Raw genomic sequence first — 19472 nt, forward strand, 5'->3', positions numbered from 1 at the left:
GCCTCAGGGGGAGCAGAATGTAGCCCTGGGCACAGTGCCCACTAGCTGTGTGGCCTGCTCTATCATAGCTCCCCTTGGCCCGCAGTGCCACCACAGCAGCGCCCCCCTCAGAGTGCTTGCTGAGCGACACACAGGAAGCACTTGACCAAGTCACGTGTATAGTTTAAGAGGGACCTGGCACCGGTGCTGCCCAGAGGAGGTCAGCAGGATGGCAGAGGCGTAGGTGCCACCCTGGCGAACCCTATGGGTCCCCAGGCCCTCCCACCAGTCTTTAGGGCCACCCACGTGGAGAAGTGATCAAGGGGAGGCTGCGGGGTAGGCCAGTTTTTCTGGTCTTAACCTGCGACTCTCTTCTCCAGCTCACAAGGTCACCCCACGGCCACTGTGGAAGTGGGCAGGGAGCTGAGTCCGCAGGTACTCCAGCCCGAGCTGCAGCCCCGATGAACAACCACCCAGAGGAAGGAGACTCTGGCGCCCGGGAAGCCAGACCCTGCAGCCTCCCGGCTTCGTGCCCTTATGCTAAAACTGAGGCCTCGGCCCGTAATGAGGACGGGAGACCCTGCAAGGTCAAGGCCTGGCCCTTCTAACTGCTGGGTCACTGTGCAAACAGAACTTGGAACTGGCTGCCACACGGTGATAGCTGCGTAACGAGGCGAGGAAAGGGGAAAGGCATGGAGACTGGAAAGGAGAGCGAAAATTGCCTGTGAGAGTCCCGGAAAATCCTTCCGAGTCCTCGAATAGGTGTGTTGACCAATATCACAAAATCATAGGTTGTAATCGGTTTATTTCTAGGTGTTTAGCTATAAAGAGTTGGTATTGGGCTGGGGAGATAGCTCAACTGGTGGAGCGCTTGCCTCACAAGCACAAGGCCCTGAGTTCAATCCCCAGCACCAAAAAGTAAAAAAAAATTAAAAAAAAAGAGTTGGTATCAAAATTTTTAAAAACATCAATGATAAGCATCAAAAACATTAAATACATAGGGAAATATTTAACAAAATACACACAGGAACTGTCACTGAAAGCTCCAAAACACTGTCAAAATAAATCAGATACCACACTTGTGGCTTGAAGATTCACTATCGTTAAGCTATCAGTTCTCCCCAAACTGATCTGCAAATTAAACACGCTCCTGAAAAATCTCAGCAGTTTTTTTTTTTTTTTTAAGAAATTGGAAACCAATTTTTTAAATTTATGTGGAAAGCAAAGAACCTCAGGTATGCAAAATATTCTCAAAAACAAAATCTGAATGATTTATACTATAGGATTTCATTTTTAAATGGAGAAAATGCTAAATAACTAGGATTAGCAGAAGGATGAGGGATGAATCACAGCAATTTATGGATCTTTCCACTTACCTAATACATATTTATCACTACTGATTTTTTTTTTCTTTTCTTTTTTTTTTTTTTTTTTTTTTCGGTACCCAGGGACGCTTAACCACTGAGCCACATCCCCACATCCCCAGCCCTTTCCAATTTTTATTTTGAGACAGGGTCTCATTTGTTGCTTAGGGCCTCACTAAATTGCTGAGACTGGCTTTGAACTTGGGAGGCTAGGCAGGACCCAAGTGCTGGGATGATAAGTGCGGGCCAGCAAAGCCAGCCAGCTCACTACTGACATTTAACACAAGGAATGACCCACTCAGAGTGGCCGGCGTTCCCCACAGCTTTATGCGTTTAAAGTTGCCAGGATTTGATCCCAAGATAATAATATTCCTCTCTCCTCTCTATAAACCACATGTCAAGCACACAACTCCATAAATGTGGCTTCCTTGGAGCCCACCCTCCCTGGGGGTTTGCAAATACATCTTCGCTCCTGTCAACAACTGCCAGGAAGGAGGAGAGAAACTGCACGGTGTGGGGAAGCTTCAGTGATCATTGTCCTTTGAGGAGTGACCCTCCATGTCTATGGGGATCAGATCCAGGACCCTCCACAGGTACCCAAATCCTTGGGAGTTCAAGTCCCTTATAGAAAAATGGGGCAGAGGACCTGATCAACCTATTCACAGTCTCCCGTGGACTATAAGTCACTTCTAAATGACTTATCATACCTAACACAATGCAAATGCTATGTACATAGTTGTCCATACTGTGTCATTTAGGGAACAGTGGAAGGAGAACATCCGTACATGTGCAGCCAGATACAGTTTGCTTTTGTATATGTATATTGCATATACATATATATATATATATATTTTTTTTTTTTTTAACCTGCAGTTGATTGAATCCATGGAAGAGGACCCTGCAGACACAGAAGGCTGACTATATTTGACACACGTTATCACATTTAAGAAAATTTGTTGCAGTGAAAATGGAAATCACAGGCAGGAAGTGTAAACCAGAGAACAGACTTTTATCTTGGGTCCTCTCGGGAGAATGCACACGCATTCTCCTGCTTTAAATACCTCAGCTAGGTGTTTCATCTTTAAAGCACACACATCAGATAAAGATTAGAACCAAGGCAGGAGGAAGAGCAGAACATGCTCAGGGACCCCATGCCACGCTCCTCAATGTCTGCCCCAGGGCTTCCCAGAACATACAGCCCGTTCTCTGGGCAAACAGCTTGATGGACTAGCTCCAGGCAATTCGGTTTCAAATCGGACGGCACCACCTCCCTCCACGTGACTCCACACCTTTGCCAAGTTGAGTTTCTGGCAGTTGCTGTGTTAAAAGGAGCGAACCACACGAAACTCAGTGTTGAACGGGAGTCAGGGCTGGCGGGGGCCAATCTGAATTTGAGATTTGAGAGGTCATGTGGCACCCGACAGGCACATAAATCCTACTCACAGGGAGATGTGGTTATTGAAAAATGAAGTGGAGCATTACTTTATTCTTTTGCAAATATCTACCATGTTGATAGGTTCTTTGGACCGAACTACTTGATCATTGGAACTCTTGGGTATTCATTTGGCCTGAAAGTCATGAAAAAATTACTGCGACTGTAAGGGTGCTATAAATCGTGGATGTTTAGGACCTCTGCCTGGTGTCTCGTGGCGCGGGCCTTCAGAGCAGAAGTGGCCGTGCAGGGAGGTGGAGGAGCTCCAGCCTGGTGTCCTCCCCTTGCCCGGAAGGAGCCAATCAAAGCAGCGTCATCATGCATCTTTGGAAAATGTACAGACACGGAACAGTTCAGATGCAGGTGGTGGAGACCACAGGTCCCTTCCTCGGTGACAGAGCAATTCCGTATCAGCGAGGCTGCCTCGAGAAAGTCAAAGTGGAGAATCATTTTGCTCAGGTTAAGTGGGAGGAGTGTGTTTACACTGCAGTCACTTCCGTGTCCAGTTACCTGACCATGACTGTCCCAGTACAGATGCAGCTTCCAAGGACACTGCCAACACCTGCCCGCCAGCCCCGTGCTGCAGACCGAGGCGGTATGGGGGAACAGAGGACTGCACGTGGGTAGGAGGGAAATATGTCAGAGGAAAGACCAAACCACTCCTAATAATATAATAATAATAAATATGCCAATAACTGTTTCTTCTCTGTAGGAAATGTTACAAAATCGTTGTCATATGAAAAAGTGACCAAGGAGCCCACAGCCATAAAATAAAGGGGGAGGGGCTACTCAAAAAGTGCAGGTGTAGCCGGGTGTGGTGGCGCCTACCTGCAATCCAGCCCCGTGGAAAGAGGACCACGAGTTCAAAGGTCAGCCTTGGCCATTCGACAAAACTATCTCTAAATAAAATACAACAAGGTCTGGGTTGAAGGTCTGGGACCTCAGGCCAACCCCTGCCCCGAAACTACCAGCGACTATCCCAGCCCTGGCCCAGTCAGTCTAGCCTTGGAACGAGCTCGGACCTGTTCTCAGCGCAGTCCTGTGTCCCCTGTCCTTGTCCCTGCAGAGCTGCCTGCCCTCTCCCAACCTGGCATGGAGACTGTGGCTCCCAGGAGCATCAGGAATGGGCAGGAAGGCCAAGCCACACTCCAGGCCCCAAGCGCTCCCAGCAGGGTCAGCAAGGCTGCGAAAGGTCATGAGCCCCCAAGGAAAGCCTCTCTGGCTTTGGGGGCAGACTGAGCATCAGATCCCTCTTCTGCCCCTTGCAGCTGGGGTGCTTCAGACAGCAGCTGTCCTCGTCCACGCCTCCATCTCCCTTCCTGGAACATGGAACCATGGGATGTGTAATGGGCAAGCGGGAGCCTAAGTGGCAGACCGCGCATAAAACACTCATCTCATGGCCCATGCTCAAGGTCAAGGTCAAGGTCTCTGGGTTACCACGTCCCAGCTCTCAGCTCAGCACTGGGTCAGTACATTTCAACACCTCCAAGGGACTCCTCTCACACTTCCGAACCTTCTAGTCTCATTTCTCCCTGAACCCCCCAGATGCTGTGCTCCGTCCTAACCTCCTGCATTCACAGCTATTCTCCTTCCGGCCAGGGACACCTTATTCTCCTCCACTACAGCTAGTCAAATCCCACCCAACCTTCACTATTGGCAACAAAATAATACACCAATAAGAGTAATGGTAGTTATTTATTGAGCATTTACTATGTGTCAAGCTGATTTTCCCTGCAAGCCTGAGGGGTGGATCTTATGTCCAGTCTTACAGAAAGGTGGAAAAGGAGTGTCAGGGAAAGAAAGTCCCCGGCTCAGCGCCTCAGTGCTGGCAAGTAGCAGAGGCCGCAGGCCAGCACCATCCATCTGGGGCTCCCGAGCTGAAGCCTCTGGTGCCCCATCCTGTGGGACGTGCTTCACACTTCCGGCCCAAGGAACAGGGTCAGAATGCAGGATTCACAGCACAACCTTCCCTTCCAGGGAGAACAATCCCACCATCCAATGTCTCCGCAGAGTTGATAAGTAGAGCTAATTTGGAAAACAGAACACAGTGTATTCGAGGGAAAAGAAATGAATCCCCCTTTATTCACAGGGAACAGCATGTTCCCAAAATTCAAATCAGTTGCAAGAACAGATTGATCAAATCCCCAGCATTTTAATGCACTGTCCTACATTCAGGACTGGCTACATAATTTGCAGAGCCCAGGGCAAAATGAAAATGAAATTTTTGTTCAAAAATTATTAGGGATCTCAAAACAGCAGCCCCAGAGCGTGAAGACAGGTGGGACCCTGCTGAACACGGAGCACCGTGTGACTGCGCAGGCCCATGCCCAGGGAGGCCGCCTGGCCTGCGCTGCAGGTTCATTTCATTTAAAACCAAAATCCAGATAAAGTAGCAAAAGGTGCCACGTGCAGCTCAGGAGCTGTGGGAGGTGTGGCCTCAGTCTGTGGAACCCAGGAGCCCGTGGCCCCTGCTGGGGCTGACCCAGCATCCAGCTGCTGGGAATGGGGGGCAAGGGGCCATCCTGGGTGACCTGCAATGCCCAGACCACACGACCCAGCCAAGGCAAGCTGCGTGAGCTCAGGCAGGCCCATCGGGCTGGGGGCTCCTCGGCTTTTAAATGAGGGGACTTAACTGGGTGACCTCTAAGGTCCCTTCCTGTTTTCAAATCACTTGTGATTTCTGACCTAATTTCTTCAACTTCAAATACCAGCACCGGCATTCATGCTGGAAAGACCACAAATAAAAGCACGGGCCAGTTGCAACGACTACTGGGACTCAGGGGACAGGAGAGATGGGAAGAAAGACAGCCAGGGCCTGGGGACTGCTCTTCAGGAGGCAGGGCCAGCTAAGGCACTAGGCAGGTGGTGGGGATGGCTGATCCTCTCCTTGCTTCTGCCACTTGGGCCTGGTCATCAGAGATAAAGGCATGCAAGTTCATTCAAATTCACTGTGCAGGAAATGAGGGCAACAGAAAGGTCTGCACACCGGGAGGGCCAGGAAGCCACTCTGACCATCAGGACAAGGAGAGCCTGTCTGGGGCCTCCACTGCTCTGGGCCCACAGCTCTGCCCAGCTGCCCAGGAAGGTATCCCCTGGCCTCCTGCAGACATGTGCTCTGTCTCCCTGGCAAGGAAATTGTCAATAAAGAAGGCAAACATAGCAGCCCCCTGCGGGGTGTTAAGCAAACTGGGAATGATCTCTGGGACCGGTCCAGGGTATGAAGGGGTGTGGTCCATTCCTCAGCTGTCATCAGCATCTTCCCGCAGCCCTGCCCCACAGGTCCAGCCTCCCGCAGGTCTCGAATGCAGTGACACCCAGAATCTGTTGCCATGGGAGAGTGTGCTGGAGGCTTCCTCCTCTCGTTCCTACGCAGTCTTACCTGTCTATGGTCTTCCCGTCAATCTCTAGCATCGCCAGATGAAAAGTAACTACAAAGAAGCTACTAAGTAAATTCAGGCCCAAATCCATAGAGGATTCCCAGGAGGAAAAGACACTCCTGGGACCCGCCTGCAAGTCCTCACCCACCTGCTGCACTGAGAGGGCCGGGACAGAAGGGAGCAGCTGGGGTGGATCGTGGTTCAGCCAAGCCCCCACTGCTCCTCCTGCTTCCCAGCACCCCCTGCAGGAACCAAAGCCCGCCACCAGTGGCAGTTCGGATGAGCGCAGGGGTGTGTACTAGCCGAAACAGCCACCGGGAGCTGGGAGCGAGCAGGCTGCAGGACCAGGCAAACTGACACCAAGCTCCCACACTGGCCAGTCACTGGGGTGGCAGGAAGACGGGGCCTGGAATTGGGACCTTTACCCAACACTGGGTCCCCACCTCAGGACTCTTCATGTCAGGATGGAAGTCAGGCCCCACCACTCCGGCACCTGAGGCCCACACAGCACACCTGTCCCAGGAATGGGCGGCAAGCTGGGACACGACAAGAGACAGGCAGTTAACTACCTGCAGCCTGCAGCTGGGGTGGGGCGCGGGGAGCACCCAGGAGGGAGTGGGGGCATGAGTTTTCCCTAGGTCCCTTTGTGAGGTTTCTTGCTGAATTTGAGAATGGCCAGGGAAGCACAAGAGGAGAAGCCAGAGAAGCAGAGAGCGGGAGAGACTGAGAGGGAAGGAGCAAGGGCAGCATGGAAAGGACCTTCCTCCTCCTCCAGTGAGGCTGGGCTACCTTCTCCCCCAGGCCCAGGGCACACCATCTGCACGGGTTCCGGAGGCCCATCGGTGGACGGGGCTCCTGCTTGCAAGAGAGCTCGCCTGGGGGAAAGGAACAGAAAAAGCAACACCCAGTGAGAAGCGAGATGCCCCACCAGACTCGGGCTGCATGTTTCCGGCTGAGTGGCTGCACTCTGTCTGCCCCGCTCTGTTACATTCCAAGGACACTTGTCAGCAGCGGCCAGAGCCGGCTCAGAGCCGCTCTGAGGCGTGGAGGCAGCAGAAGCAGAAGCAGCACCTTGCACAGTCCCAGAAACCAGACCCCCGTTCTCACGGTGCTGGAGCTGCAGATTCCAGGGTGTGGGAAGAGGAGCCCAGGCTGAGAGGTCTCCTAGAGCCCTACGGATTACGCACAGGAAGGACACGGGCGTCACTGAGCTGTGGCCACAGTGGACAGCTGAGGGCCAAAATCAACCTGAAAACCCCATGCACCATGATCATCGCCCACAAGTCAAAGGAGGAAAGAGAGAAAAAGACACGGCCCTCGGTGTCCCCTTGGTGTTCTGTCAAGCTTCCCACAGCCAGTGGCCCTCAGAACTGCTCTTGCTAAAACGCAATGAATTCGCAAGTAGTGAGAGTTATGTTTTCCCTAAGATTAAAAATTGAATAATGGGCAAAGACACTCCCTGTCTTATGCATAGAAATAAAGAAAGAGAATTCGTGTGACCTCTTTCTTTCCTTTTAATGAATCAAGAAGGAAGAGGTGGTGGAGCCCGGGAGCCTGGCCTCCATTTCCAGCCCACACTGGCACTTCCAAGTGCTGGCAGCCCCCCTCTTTCCGGTGCAGTCTCCCAGACAGCTCCGAGTGGGAAAAGCTCACCCGACGCCAGACCTCAGGCTGCGGTGCCCAGGGTGGCGCTCGAGCAGGGACTGTTTACAAGGGCTGGGCCAAGGCTGCGGCGGATGGCGGCAGGTGAAGGGAAGGAGATGGATCACCCAAACAAGTCCAGGACGGTCTCCCTCAAATAGGCGCATCAGGACCCAGCTTTCGGGGGCGTGGGGCCAGCTGGCTGCGAGCCCCTCACTATGCTGTGACTCACAAGCTCCGCCTAGTTCTGTAGCCTTGGCTTTACTGGGAAAGGGTGCCTTTTCCAGAACAATGTGTCTGTGCTTAGAGGAGGCTGCCATTGAAAAATCACTTTTCAGTTTCAATGGCAAGGAGAAAACAATGGCGAGAGTGATCCCTGCTTGCAGCCTGTGCCTAACGCTTGGCTTTGGTCAGATCCTTGCCTTTGACTGACTTTTCTAGACGATTTTGGGTAGTAGAAGAACGTTTCCAATGAGCTCCCCTGCACAACTTCTTTTCAGAAGTGTTTGAAGGCCCGGCATGATGCATCTATTGTCTTTGGGGAAACAGCTGACTGCTCAGTCTGCAACACCATCAACAGTTCCTCTGATAAGCATCTGGCTCCGGTCCTGACCTTCACAGATTTCGCCACTGGCCTCTCTTCCTGCCATGACTCCTCTGGTTGTTTTGTCTGGAGCAGACCAGGCACTGCAGGTCGAGGAGGCAGAGCCAGTGGAGGCTGCTACCTTGGGGGCAAAGGGAGGGCCGGGCTAGCCCCAAGAGAGGGAGAGAAGATGGAGAGTAAGCCTTTGCCTCCAGGAAGAGGCCAGAGCAGTACCCAAGGCCCATGTGCCAGTGAGGTGCCATCTTGGGGGAGGAAGGAGACCAATGAGGGGAAGGTGGACGCCTCAGCAGACACCAGGAGATTCCGCCTCAAGCAAGCGACCTGGGACCCAAGACAAGCCACTTCCTTCTCTGGGCCTCAGTTACCTCGTCTGTAGATGGGGGAAGGCTAGACCATTTCCGACATCCTTTCCAGATCCAAAAAAAGCATATGAGCTAATAAATCTGAGAAGTGCATTTCCTGCTGCTTTGCTCTCGGTGCGAGGTCCTGCCGTGTGCGGCGCTCTGGTTCTAACGCCAGGCCCCGGCAGGGGCTCCCGACAGGACCAGTCAGCCCTGGCCTTCAGGGTGGCTTCGGGCCTGGTGTCCGGTTCCACAGCAGGGAGACGCGGCACTCTGTCAACCGCACGAGGAGGCTTCTCAGTCACAAAATGGAACGAAGGACTGAGGACGTGTGCTGCAACATGGGGGACCCGCTAACTGACAGAAGCCAGTCACAGGGACCAGACACTGCATGAGGCCAATTACAGGAAACGTCTAGAAAAGGCAAATTCAGAGACAGGAGGTTGACTAGGGCCAGACAGAGGGGGAGAAGGGGGTAGCTGTTAACGGGCACAGGGTTTCTTTCTGGGGTGGTGAGAATATTCTGGAATGAGTGGTAAGCACATCTCTATGAACATACAAAAACACACAAAGGGTAAATTTTCTAGTATGTGAATTTGTGTTATTTATTTTGTGTGTCTGGGGTACCAGGGATTGCATCCAGGGGTGTTTACCACTCAGTCACATCCCCAGTCCTTTTTATTTTCTTTTCTTTTTTTTCTTTCTTTCTTTTTTTTTTTTTTTTGTGGTGCTGGGGATTGAACCCAGGGCCTTGTGCTTGCAAGGCAAGCACTCTACCAACTGAGCTATCTCCCCAGCCCCCTTTTTATTTTCTTATTCAAAGATGCTGAGGCTGGCCTCAAGCTTACCATCATCCTGCTTCAGCCCCCAAACTCTGGGATTAAAGGCTCAGATCACCACAACTGGTAAATTATATCTCAGTGAAGTTACTATAAAAATAATGTTCCTTTTGTTTTACTTTTTTAATGTAACTACTGGAAATTGAGTTTTTTATGTGTGTCGTGTTATACTGCTAAGTGTACAAAACATTTGAATGAACACATTCTTCAAAATAAAAAAATGGTCTGGCCTCCTCCTGCATCCTGGTCAGAGCTGGCATCTGGGAGGTTCCCTGCAGCAGCCTCTGAGCTGGGCATCCAGGGACTCCAGTCCTGTCATGTCCTGGCTGGTGACCTTGGGCCAGCACCTCCCCTTACTCGGCCCAGGCATATTGGACCTGAAAGCCACATGAACCCTTCCAGGCCGGACAGTGTGTGATCACAACTCACCCTAGTAAAGCTGAATTTCAAAAGTGTTCATTCTACCCAAGTATCACTTATCCCTCACAGAAAATGAACCTCAGAATAAAAGTAACTTTTAAGACCAACAGAGTAGTACCCAAGGCCCATGTGCCAGTGAGGTGCCATCCTGGGGGAGGAAGGAAGTGGCGTGTCTTGGGTCCCAGGTCGCTTGCTTGAGGCGGAATCTCCTGGTGTCTGCTGAGGCGTCCACCTTCCCCTCAGAATAAAAGTAACTTTTAAGACCAACTGGGCAGAATGACTGGTTTGGACCGTTGTTTTCCATTCATCCCAGAGGATTCCCCCAGGGAATTTTCTTGTTGACTTTCAGTGACTCAAGAGGTTGAAATTCTATAACTGATGGCAACAGGCATGGCCACAACCTCTGGAAAATAATTTGGCCATACACAGCAGTGTCCTTCTATCCAGTCACTGCACTCCTTGGTGTCTATCCTGAGAACAACCCAAGACACAGAAGTAGCCACGAAGGTAACAATGCTTGCCCTTCTGCACTGTTGGCAATAACCACCGCGGTCCAAAGGGACACTGGAAGGCACTACCACCCAAATGGTGGCCAAGCCAGGGCAGAAATGAGGATGGTGGCGGGAAAATCATCAATCTTTTCCCTTCTTTTATTTTTCATGTGATTAAATGACTTTTTTTTCTTTTTGGGGGTACCGGGATGATTGAACTCAGGGGCATTCCCAGCTCTGTTGTGTATTTTATTTAGACACAGGGCTTCACTGAGTTGCTCAGCACCTCGCTGTTGCTGAGGCTGGCTTTGAAGTCACGATCCTCCTGCCTCAGCCCCCCGCGTTGCTGTGACAGGGGTGCGCCACAGCACCAAGCTTAAATGACATTTCTAACTTTAAAAAAACTGACATAGTACAACATGCCATCAAATGCATGAATGCATGTCCTAGATGGCCCAACAATATGGGGGAAACTAACGGAAAAGAGCCTTTATGCCAGGAGGAAAAACCTGGCAGATTCGTCCCGAAGGAAACCTCGCCCCAGGTTCCAAGGCTGAAGCCTCACCACCGCCTGATTCACGGGTGTCGCCATGATGTGTATGTGGACCACCCAAGGGAGAAGCCAGTCACACGGAAGGATTGCTTTGCCGTCATCTTCCAACTCGGAGAGGACATTTTTTGGGGAAAAAAAAAAGTTCTCTTCAGCACCATCTTGAAAAGGGAGGGTACGTGAGGATACCCGCTGCCCATCTCGCCTCGGGGACGTCCTCTCCCAAATCCACGGCTCCAGCAGGAGAGGCGCTGAGAGGGGCTCCGGCAGAGGCCTCGGGTCAAGTGCCCCATGGCCCCCATGGATGAGCTGTGTGTCACATTCCCATTGGGGGCCTCAGTTTCCCTTCTGGGAAGCAAGAGGTTGGGCAGTACACCTGCAGGACTGTCCACACTCCAGTCTCAGGCACATCGTCCCCACAAGGCAGGTGGCGGCTTTGGCTAGCCACCAACATCGTGTAGGGAAGGCAGTGTCCTCGTCCACAAGGTCCAAGAAAGCATGAAAACGAGGAGGTGATGTGGCTAGAGATGTGGAAAGTGACAGCTGGTGACATATTCCAGAGGATGGAGGGGTTCTGTGGTGGCCACCGATGACTGTTCCAAGGGGCGGACTGTAGATGCTCAGGGACAGCAAAACCCCAGGGCGCCTGGGCCTCGGGATCCTCTCAGGCCTCCGCCCTCCCTCCTGCATCTCCTGGGCTATCACCTGGGTCTTCCGACTGGGTTTTTTCCAAGGGGAGCTGAGCCATATTGAGATATACTTTTCAGAGCCAAAATGTCAAACTGGTGGAGAAACGTCGGGCTAGGATCTGGGGCATGTCAGCTCAGGCCACTTCCTGACCAGCAAATGTTAAACGGAAACTTGGCCTGAAGCTGGGAGCGGTGGGGGCACACAACTGCAATCCCAGGTACCCAGGAGAAGCACAAGTTCAAGGACTGAGAGTGCAGCTCAGTGGTGAGGTACTACTGGGTTCAATACCAGTACCACAAAAAAAGAAAAGAAAAAGAAAGGAGCAGCACAGCCTGAGAGGAACACCACGGAGACCAGCCTCACGGCAGGAGCCCGCCTCTGTGATGCAGGCACAGGACAGCTGTGTGCTCATATAACGATCGGGGTGCTGTCTTTCAGACCAAAGTGTCTTAGCGTTTTGCACTTGGAGATGATGGTAGTGAACTCTGCCTTTGACCTTCCCGAGACAGGAAGGTGAAATTCAGTTATCTCCGTCACGAGCTACCTCATCTCAGTAGGACGAGAACATGCCTGCTGCGGTCTGAGGGTGACCCCAGGGGTTCTTATGTTGGAAGCCTGGGCCCCAGTGTGGCGATATTGGGAGGTCGTGTGGAACTGGAGGTCAGGCCTCGTGGGATAACTGGATGACTACGAGTGCTGCCCTGGGGGCTGGTCAGCTCTTGCAAGAGGGTTGTTATAAAAGAGCCCCTTCTGTGTGTGTGTGTCTCTGTCTGTCTCTCTCTGCCCCTCTGGCTTCCTGCAGTCATGTGACTTCTTCCTTTTATATGCACTCCTACCGTTATGCCACCACCCACCATGAGGCCTTCACCAGAGCCAAGCATATGCTAGCACCATGCCCCTGAACCTCCAGAACTGTGAGCTAAATAAACCTCTTTTCTTTTTAAAGTGCCCGACCTCAGATATCTCATGATAGTAACAGAAAACTGACTATGACAGTGCCCAAAGGAGATCTATGCCTGGATACTCAGGAAGCATACTACTTTTCCATCCTTCCAGCTCTATTCTTGATCCTGGTTCTACCAGAAGTCCTGGAAGAGTCTGGGAATGCCATCTAGAAGTCCTACTCCCATGTAACTTCAATGCGTCAGTTCTCTCAGTTGACAGAACTCCTTCATACCCGTTACCTCATCTGATCCTGCAACTGTCTCCTGGGCAGCACCACTGTCCCTGTGGAATAACTGAGGCAAGTGAGGCTGACGGGAGTTAGCAGCTCATGCAAAAGGTCCACACAGGGCCAGATCCAGGTTTCCTGATGCCGGCAGTCCATAAAGGACAGCAGTTCGGTGTTTCAGAATACTCAGGAGACCTCAACATCCCTCTTTTGGCAGACAGAAAAATCAGTGAAGCTCTAGTCCACCTGAACAGCACAATCACCCCCCTACATCTACGCAATGGACAGTGGACACCCATCCAGCAGCAGGACCCACGTCCGTCTCCAGCCAGCATGGCGCAGTCACCGAGACTGAGCACATTCTAGGCCAGAAAAAGTACTCCGACAAGTTCAAAAGAACAGAAATCATGCAAAGTAAATTCTCAGACCGCAGTAGAATCGAACTAGAAATTAATGACAGAATTGATAAGAGAACTATCTGGAGGTGAATCAATACTTCCAAGCAACCCTGCGGCAAAGAACTCTGAGGGGCAGTTCCTGAGTGAGAAGACTTGGGTTCAAACCCCGGCTCTGCCTCCTCCTACGGGCTGAGTGGTGTGAACCTCCCAGAGCCTCACCACCCTGGGGCTGGGTAGCCCGGATGGCACCCCTCCCTCCCTGGGCAGCTGAGAAAAGAACCAGGCACGACCCGGAACCCCATCTCCAGGGTCCAGCTCAAGAAAGCACGTGGAGGCGGCAGCTCCTTGGGTCACTGTCCTGTACGGTGGTTCCTGCCCCATCCGGCCTGTCCTGGGATGTAACAACCCCCTCCCCAGGTAGCTCCTTCTGTGCCAGGGAAAAGCCTTCCCTCCCCCACATCCGGTTGGCAGCCTTCTGCCTGAGCAACCCAAGTGGCAGAACTCTGTCTGCCCCTCCTCCCCGTGGAGTGACTGCCACTTAGGATGCTGGCACCAGAGCGAGCGCAGCTCAGTCACGGGCGTGAGATGACGCGAGCGTTGGACAACCAGGCCTCGTCCTGCCCGGTCGGTGTGAAGGGCAGGAAAACGTGGCCCCTCACGCAGACAGGCCTACCAGCTCCCCCGGCTTGTTGCACAACGACTGAAAAAGACGTTCCTGAGGTTCACGCTGTTGCACAAGGCTCTGACTCACTAAGGCAGGCTTATTCAAACTTGGGAATGATCAGAAATTCCAGCCACGACACTATGCCCTCAGAGACGTTGGTGCGCAGGAAGACACGGCTCTCCCACAGCAAGGGACTGTTTATGAAATGTGCTTACACAACAATTTGTCCTAGGACTCTAAAATCGCAGGGTATTTGTGGGTTCCCAACCCGTCTTGGGACGGGACATATCTTTCCCAGAGCATGGAAACCAAGCCAGACATCATCCCAGAAGGTCCCTGGGCTTCTATAAACTGCCATCTCCTGGGTGTTACAAACTCCAGAAAGGATTAACAAGATGACATCTGTAAAATCCCAAGTGCCCCAGACGTACGGCTCTTAATTCAAGGGAAGCCACATCCTTCTTGGATGACACAGGCAACAACCAGGATTTCCATCAGAGGACGACAGGAAAGTGGAATCTGACTGACTCTGCCCAGTGACCTTCCCAAGGTATTAACTGGTCAATTCCAGGACAGCCTCCAGGACACCTGCCATATTGAAGACTAACCAGCCCACCTACTCACCCCGGGGAGAAGAGATGTTCCCACACCTCTCCGAGCTGACTGCCCTGGCAGTCCCGGGCGATGGTCAGAGAGGTTGCTACAGCTCATGCTGACTGAGTTCTAGAAAAGCACCAAGCACGACAGGAAGCCCTCCACGCAGTGAGCCCTGAGAGGCGGCACCTGCACACTGCGACTTCCATTACCACTTCACTGACGAGCTTGGAGACTGGCATCCAAGAAGTCACATCCTCAAAGTGGAGACCGGACTCCTGAAGTTGGGCCCCCTCAAGCTGGGCACCACATGACCTGTGATGACCACCATGGGATCGGGGCCACCGAGTCTCATCCCCTGCTCCCTCCACTGGGTACACTTTCCAATACATAGCAGTTATTCAATAAATGCTCTGGGTGAATTTAGAAACGGAACTCACATCACTGAATCCGAGAGGTGAACTCTGCACCCGTCCAGCAGTGACAGACATGCCTCTTCCTTGCCACTTCTTTCTGCCCTGAGGCATGTCGTCCTGGCTAATGTCCTCCTGTGGTTTTAAACACACGTCACTGAGCAGAGCTGAATCACACCAGCTTCCCTGCCATTTCCAGGAGTCTTTTGAAAAAAGCACTGGGAATGGCTACAGGTCTTAGCTTCTCTGCAGATGCCATTTTTCTCTTCTCTTTTCTCTTTTAGTGGCAGAGAAGGTGGGAAAGGACACACAGTGCTGGCTTGGCAGGAGACTCACTCCAGAGGACTGGGGCAGTTCAGCCACAGGTCCCAGATCCTCTTGGGGGTAGATATGTGACCCACAGTCTCCCAGGGACTCCCAGCAGCCAGCACAGAACCAAGGTTTAGGGCAACCAGTTTCTAGATGGTTCCCATCCATTCCGTGCCAACCATGCCTTTAACCATTGCAGTTTAAAGAAGGAAGTAACTCTTCAGGCAGCCCAACCAGCCTTCAAAAGAGGATTGTGGTGGCAATGATCACCTGAGTCAGATTTTCTTGCAAGAATCCCAGGCCATTCTAGCTAGAAGGGACCCCAGAAATCAATCAGCTGGTCCAGTCCTCTCCTTGCTGAGGCGCGGAGCTCAGAAGGAGGAGCTGGTCATCAGTCAGGTAACCGCCCACCAAAGGCCAGGGCCAGGTGTCAGCCCTCTGGCCCTGTCACCCTCGCTGGCCTTCCAAGGAACCTCAACCCCTGCCAAACTTGATTTCTCCTTCACATTAAGCTTAACCAGAGCTATTTATTCACCAGAAATATAAGCTCATGGAAAGTCTGATTTCTGAATCCAAGGCACAAAACTTGCCTAGGATCATACAACTCCAAACCCGCTCAGAATCCAGCCCCATGGTGCTGAGGCTGCCTGGCCACGGTGAACTCATGGTCCGGCCATAATCACCTACAGACTGCAGTTATTTTAAGCTCCAACGCAACTATTTACAGCTCTCCTGGACAGAAAGAAGTAAATCAAATGCTTGGCTTTTGATCCTGTTAACTTACTAATTTTATGAAACCTTAATAGTTCAACTCTTTAGCAAAATCATCAGAGCAATAGAAGTAATTAAGCAACTGTGAGAAAAATCTTCTATAAATGGCACAAAAGCCAGGCATTGTGGCCCATGCCTGTAATCCCAGCAGCTCAGAGGGCTGATACAGGAGGATCGCAAGTTCAAAGCCAGCCCCAGCAAAAGTGAGGTGCTAAGCAACTCAGTGAGACCCTAAGTCTAAATAAAATACGAAATTGGGCTGTTAATAATGTGGCTCAGTGGTCAAATGCCCCTGAGTTCCATCCCCAGGACCCTCCCCCCAAAAAAAGGCTCAAAGACCTTAAAATTTCCAAGTTTCAAAGGACTGAAACCTAGACACTCAAAGCTTTCCACCAACCCTGCGCTAAAATGAAGGCTGGTCCCTTGCACACTTATTTCTTAAGTGGCAAAAGATGTGTTTGAATTGCCAATAGTGGAAATGACTCTCCAGCAGATGCTGCACGTGACCAAAGAAAATAAGATCACGGGTGAGGAAGGGTGGTACTTCCCCCACTGGGTGAAACCTAAGCCCAGGGGAAGGGGCTTCACTCTGTGCCACAGTGTCCCCCCAGGCTCAGCACAGCCTGGCACTCAACGAACAACGATCAAGGCTCAAGGCTCTCACCGAAACACAGTTCACGAACGGCGCAAGCATTGAAGAAATAAAGCAACTGCTTATTCTGTAGACCCAACCATCAGAGGCTCTGGGGCGAGTCCAGGACCCAGCACCCCTGAGAACCTCCCGTGCAGGGAGTCCCTGGGCATCCTCCTCCTGCCGGAGGCTTGGAGACTTCTAGGCTGGTCAGGGCTGCCGTAGAGGATAAGGTGGGCTTGTCTGGACTGGGTATTAAGAGGAGAAATGGCTAGGCTTCTACTGCCTGGGGATTCCTTAGTGGGGCCCCTTCCTGGCTTCTCGTCCACTGAGCAGAGACATGCAGCATGAGTCCTGGCTCATTTTTCGGAACGTCCAGGATCCAGAAGGGCATTTTCCTCCTCAAGAGCAGCTTGGGGTCAGGACTCTAGTTTGGAAACAACTTTACGACAGCCCCTCTAGCATTGCTTCTCCTTGGCAGGGCTACGTGGATGGCAATTGGAGAAAACCTTGTCCTCAAAATCCTGCGTCTGCAGGAGAGCTGGGATCTGCCTGCTTAAGGACACGGCCATCTGGAGCACTGTTTATGTCAGCTATTAGCTGCAGCTTAGCTGCAGTTGGCTTATAATCGCTGCTGCTCTGTGGGCAGCACAGAATGGGGGTTATGACAGAGCTCTGGAACCAGATGCATGAATCCAAGCCCTGGGAATGACACTGCTCTGTGATTGTCACCCAGCTGCGGGGAGTACAGCAATAGCATTGTTAGGAGGATGAAGAGTTGATAAATACATGCACAAAAGAAGCATAAGCTGTATGTGAGCCTTATTATTATTATTATTATCCTAGTATTAATTGCAATTCTATCTTTTCCCAGTACTCTCCTGACCAGCAGAGTAGATGGCAGATCCTTGTTCTCTGATGTAACTATAGTTTTCCAAGGAGACCCTGCCAGCAGCCATGAGCTCTGAAATTGATGGTTTGCTTTCATTTCCAATTCCACAATTAGAGACGTTCTCTGAGGTCTTCATTAAATAATTCACAGACAGAAGTGCTTTATTTTGAATGGTGACATTTCCTCCACCCAAAGGGCCACCATGACTCCAAAGGCTGGCTTGCCTCCTCAGCACCTCTCCTCTGACAGCATCCCCCCCTTCCCCCGCACCCTACCCAGACAAACCCTCCTTGAACCCCTGGGATCCTGGACCACACTGAGGGCAGAGTGCTTCCCCCGCACCTTCTACTCAAAACAACACCTCTCTGAAGGTCCGCGCCCACCCGGCAAAGCTGCGCTCCTGCAACCCTTGCACCAGAGCAGGCTGCCAACTCTCCTCATTCACTGTGATGTCAACTGACCTACCCTGGGCACCAGATGCTGAGAGCTGGAACAGAGGCCATTGGCACCCAGGCTCCCATCCTGGAAATAACTCCGGAAAGTCAGGGCGGAGTGTAAGATGGGGAGCGCGGGGCAGGGCAAAGCAACGCCTTCCGCTAAGGGCCAGGATGGGCACAAGGTCTCAAGCACCTCCTACGCCCGCATTCATTCATTCATTCAGCCATCCACTCACTCACCCACCCACAGGCAGACAGACACACAAACAGAGTCAGACACGCTGCAAACTCAATAAATATTTGCAAAAGTAGGAGGGACGGAAGAGGCCAGTGCTGCACCCCTTCTGTCTCCCTCCTTTTCAGGGAAGCCAAGCTCATTCTTCTGTGTCTGTCCCCACCCTAGTGCACCTGGAGACCGCTGGGAGTCCGAGGGCCAAAGATGGACCTGTTTCTCTCCACAGGGCGACTCAACCCAACAAGCATGTGGACTCTGCCAACTCCAGAGCTTGTTAAGTGACTCGGCTTCAGTGGCAATAAATTAGGCAGTTCACATGGTGCCAGTAACTCAGGACCTGGTGCAGCGAGCCTATACACAGTAACAGCCACCTTGCTTTTGACCAAAATACGCTTGTCACTACACACTCAGATTCTGGCAGGAGCCCAAACTCCCCACTCCTCCACCAGGCTTTCTCTGAGCTGCCCCATCCAAGAACCAAGAAGGTCAGTATACATGACACAGCCCCTCTCCATCAGTCCGGGGACTCGGATGGCCCAGCCTGGTTCATTCCCTGGCCCTCCCCAAATACACGCCACAACATCAGTCCATTCCCCTCTTCCCAAACAAAGCTCAGACTCTACTTAGGGTGCTTCGTGCCGGGGGATGCACACCCTGGATCCCTGTCTCTTGGAAAACTCCTGATTAAGGCTGCCTGAGTTCAAACTGTAGCTGAGTGACCTTGGGCAACCGATTCAACCTCAGTTTCACTTCGTGTAAAACAGGAAGGGGGGTGCAGAAGCTTCCTCCCCAGAGGCTATCAAGACTGAAAGAGGCTGGGGCAACTCACCTGGCAAAGAACTTGCACTGAGCAGGTATGCTTCTCAACATGGCTTCCTGGCCCTCAGATCATTTTTCTCTGAAATGATTCTCCTCTCCCTAATGAGGCTGTTTCCTGAGGGCTGAGGCTGGGCTCCCATATTAGTGGACGCATGTCCTCCAGCCTCTCTCCCTGTACCACTCTGGCACCTTCCTCTCCCCGTGAGCCATACTGTGCCAGGCACTCGGTGGTCATGCTGGACCAGTTCCTATAAAGAACAGTCTAGACCCTTGGTCCTGCACGCTCCCATCTCTCTCTCTCCACGCGCATGCATTCAGAAGGTAATGCCAGGTCTGGGCAGCAGCCCTGTGGCTGAGGCCAACTGCACTGCCAAGCCCAGCTGGCTGGTCCCCACACCACTGGACTGGCC

General features: G+C 52.1%; 1 protein-coding gene across 1 annotated transcript in view; it reads right to left on the reverse strand.

The window, feature by feature from the left end:
* The window catches only part of HTRA1 (HtrA serine peptidase 1), a 45714-nt gene that overhangs the window by 24801 nt on the left and 1441 nt on the right, over positions 1-19472 (reverse strand). The gene's annotated exons all lie outside the window — the stretch shown is intronic.

The sequence above is a fragment of the Sciurus vulgaris genome (genome assembly GCF_902686455.1).
Source record: "Sciurus vulgaris genome assembly, chromosome: 4".
In the NCBI taxonomy this organism is placed as follows: domain Eukaryota; kingdom Metazoa; phylum Chordata; class Mammalia; order Rodentia; family Sciuridae; genus Sciurus; species Sciurus vulgaris.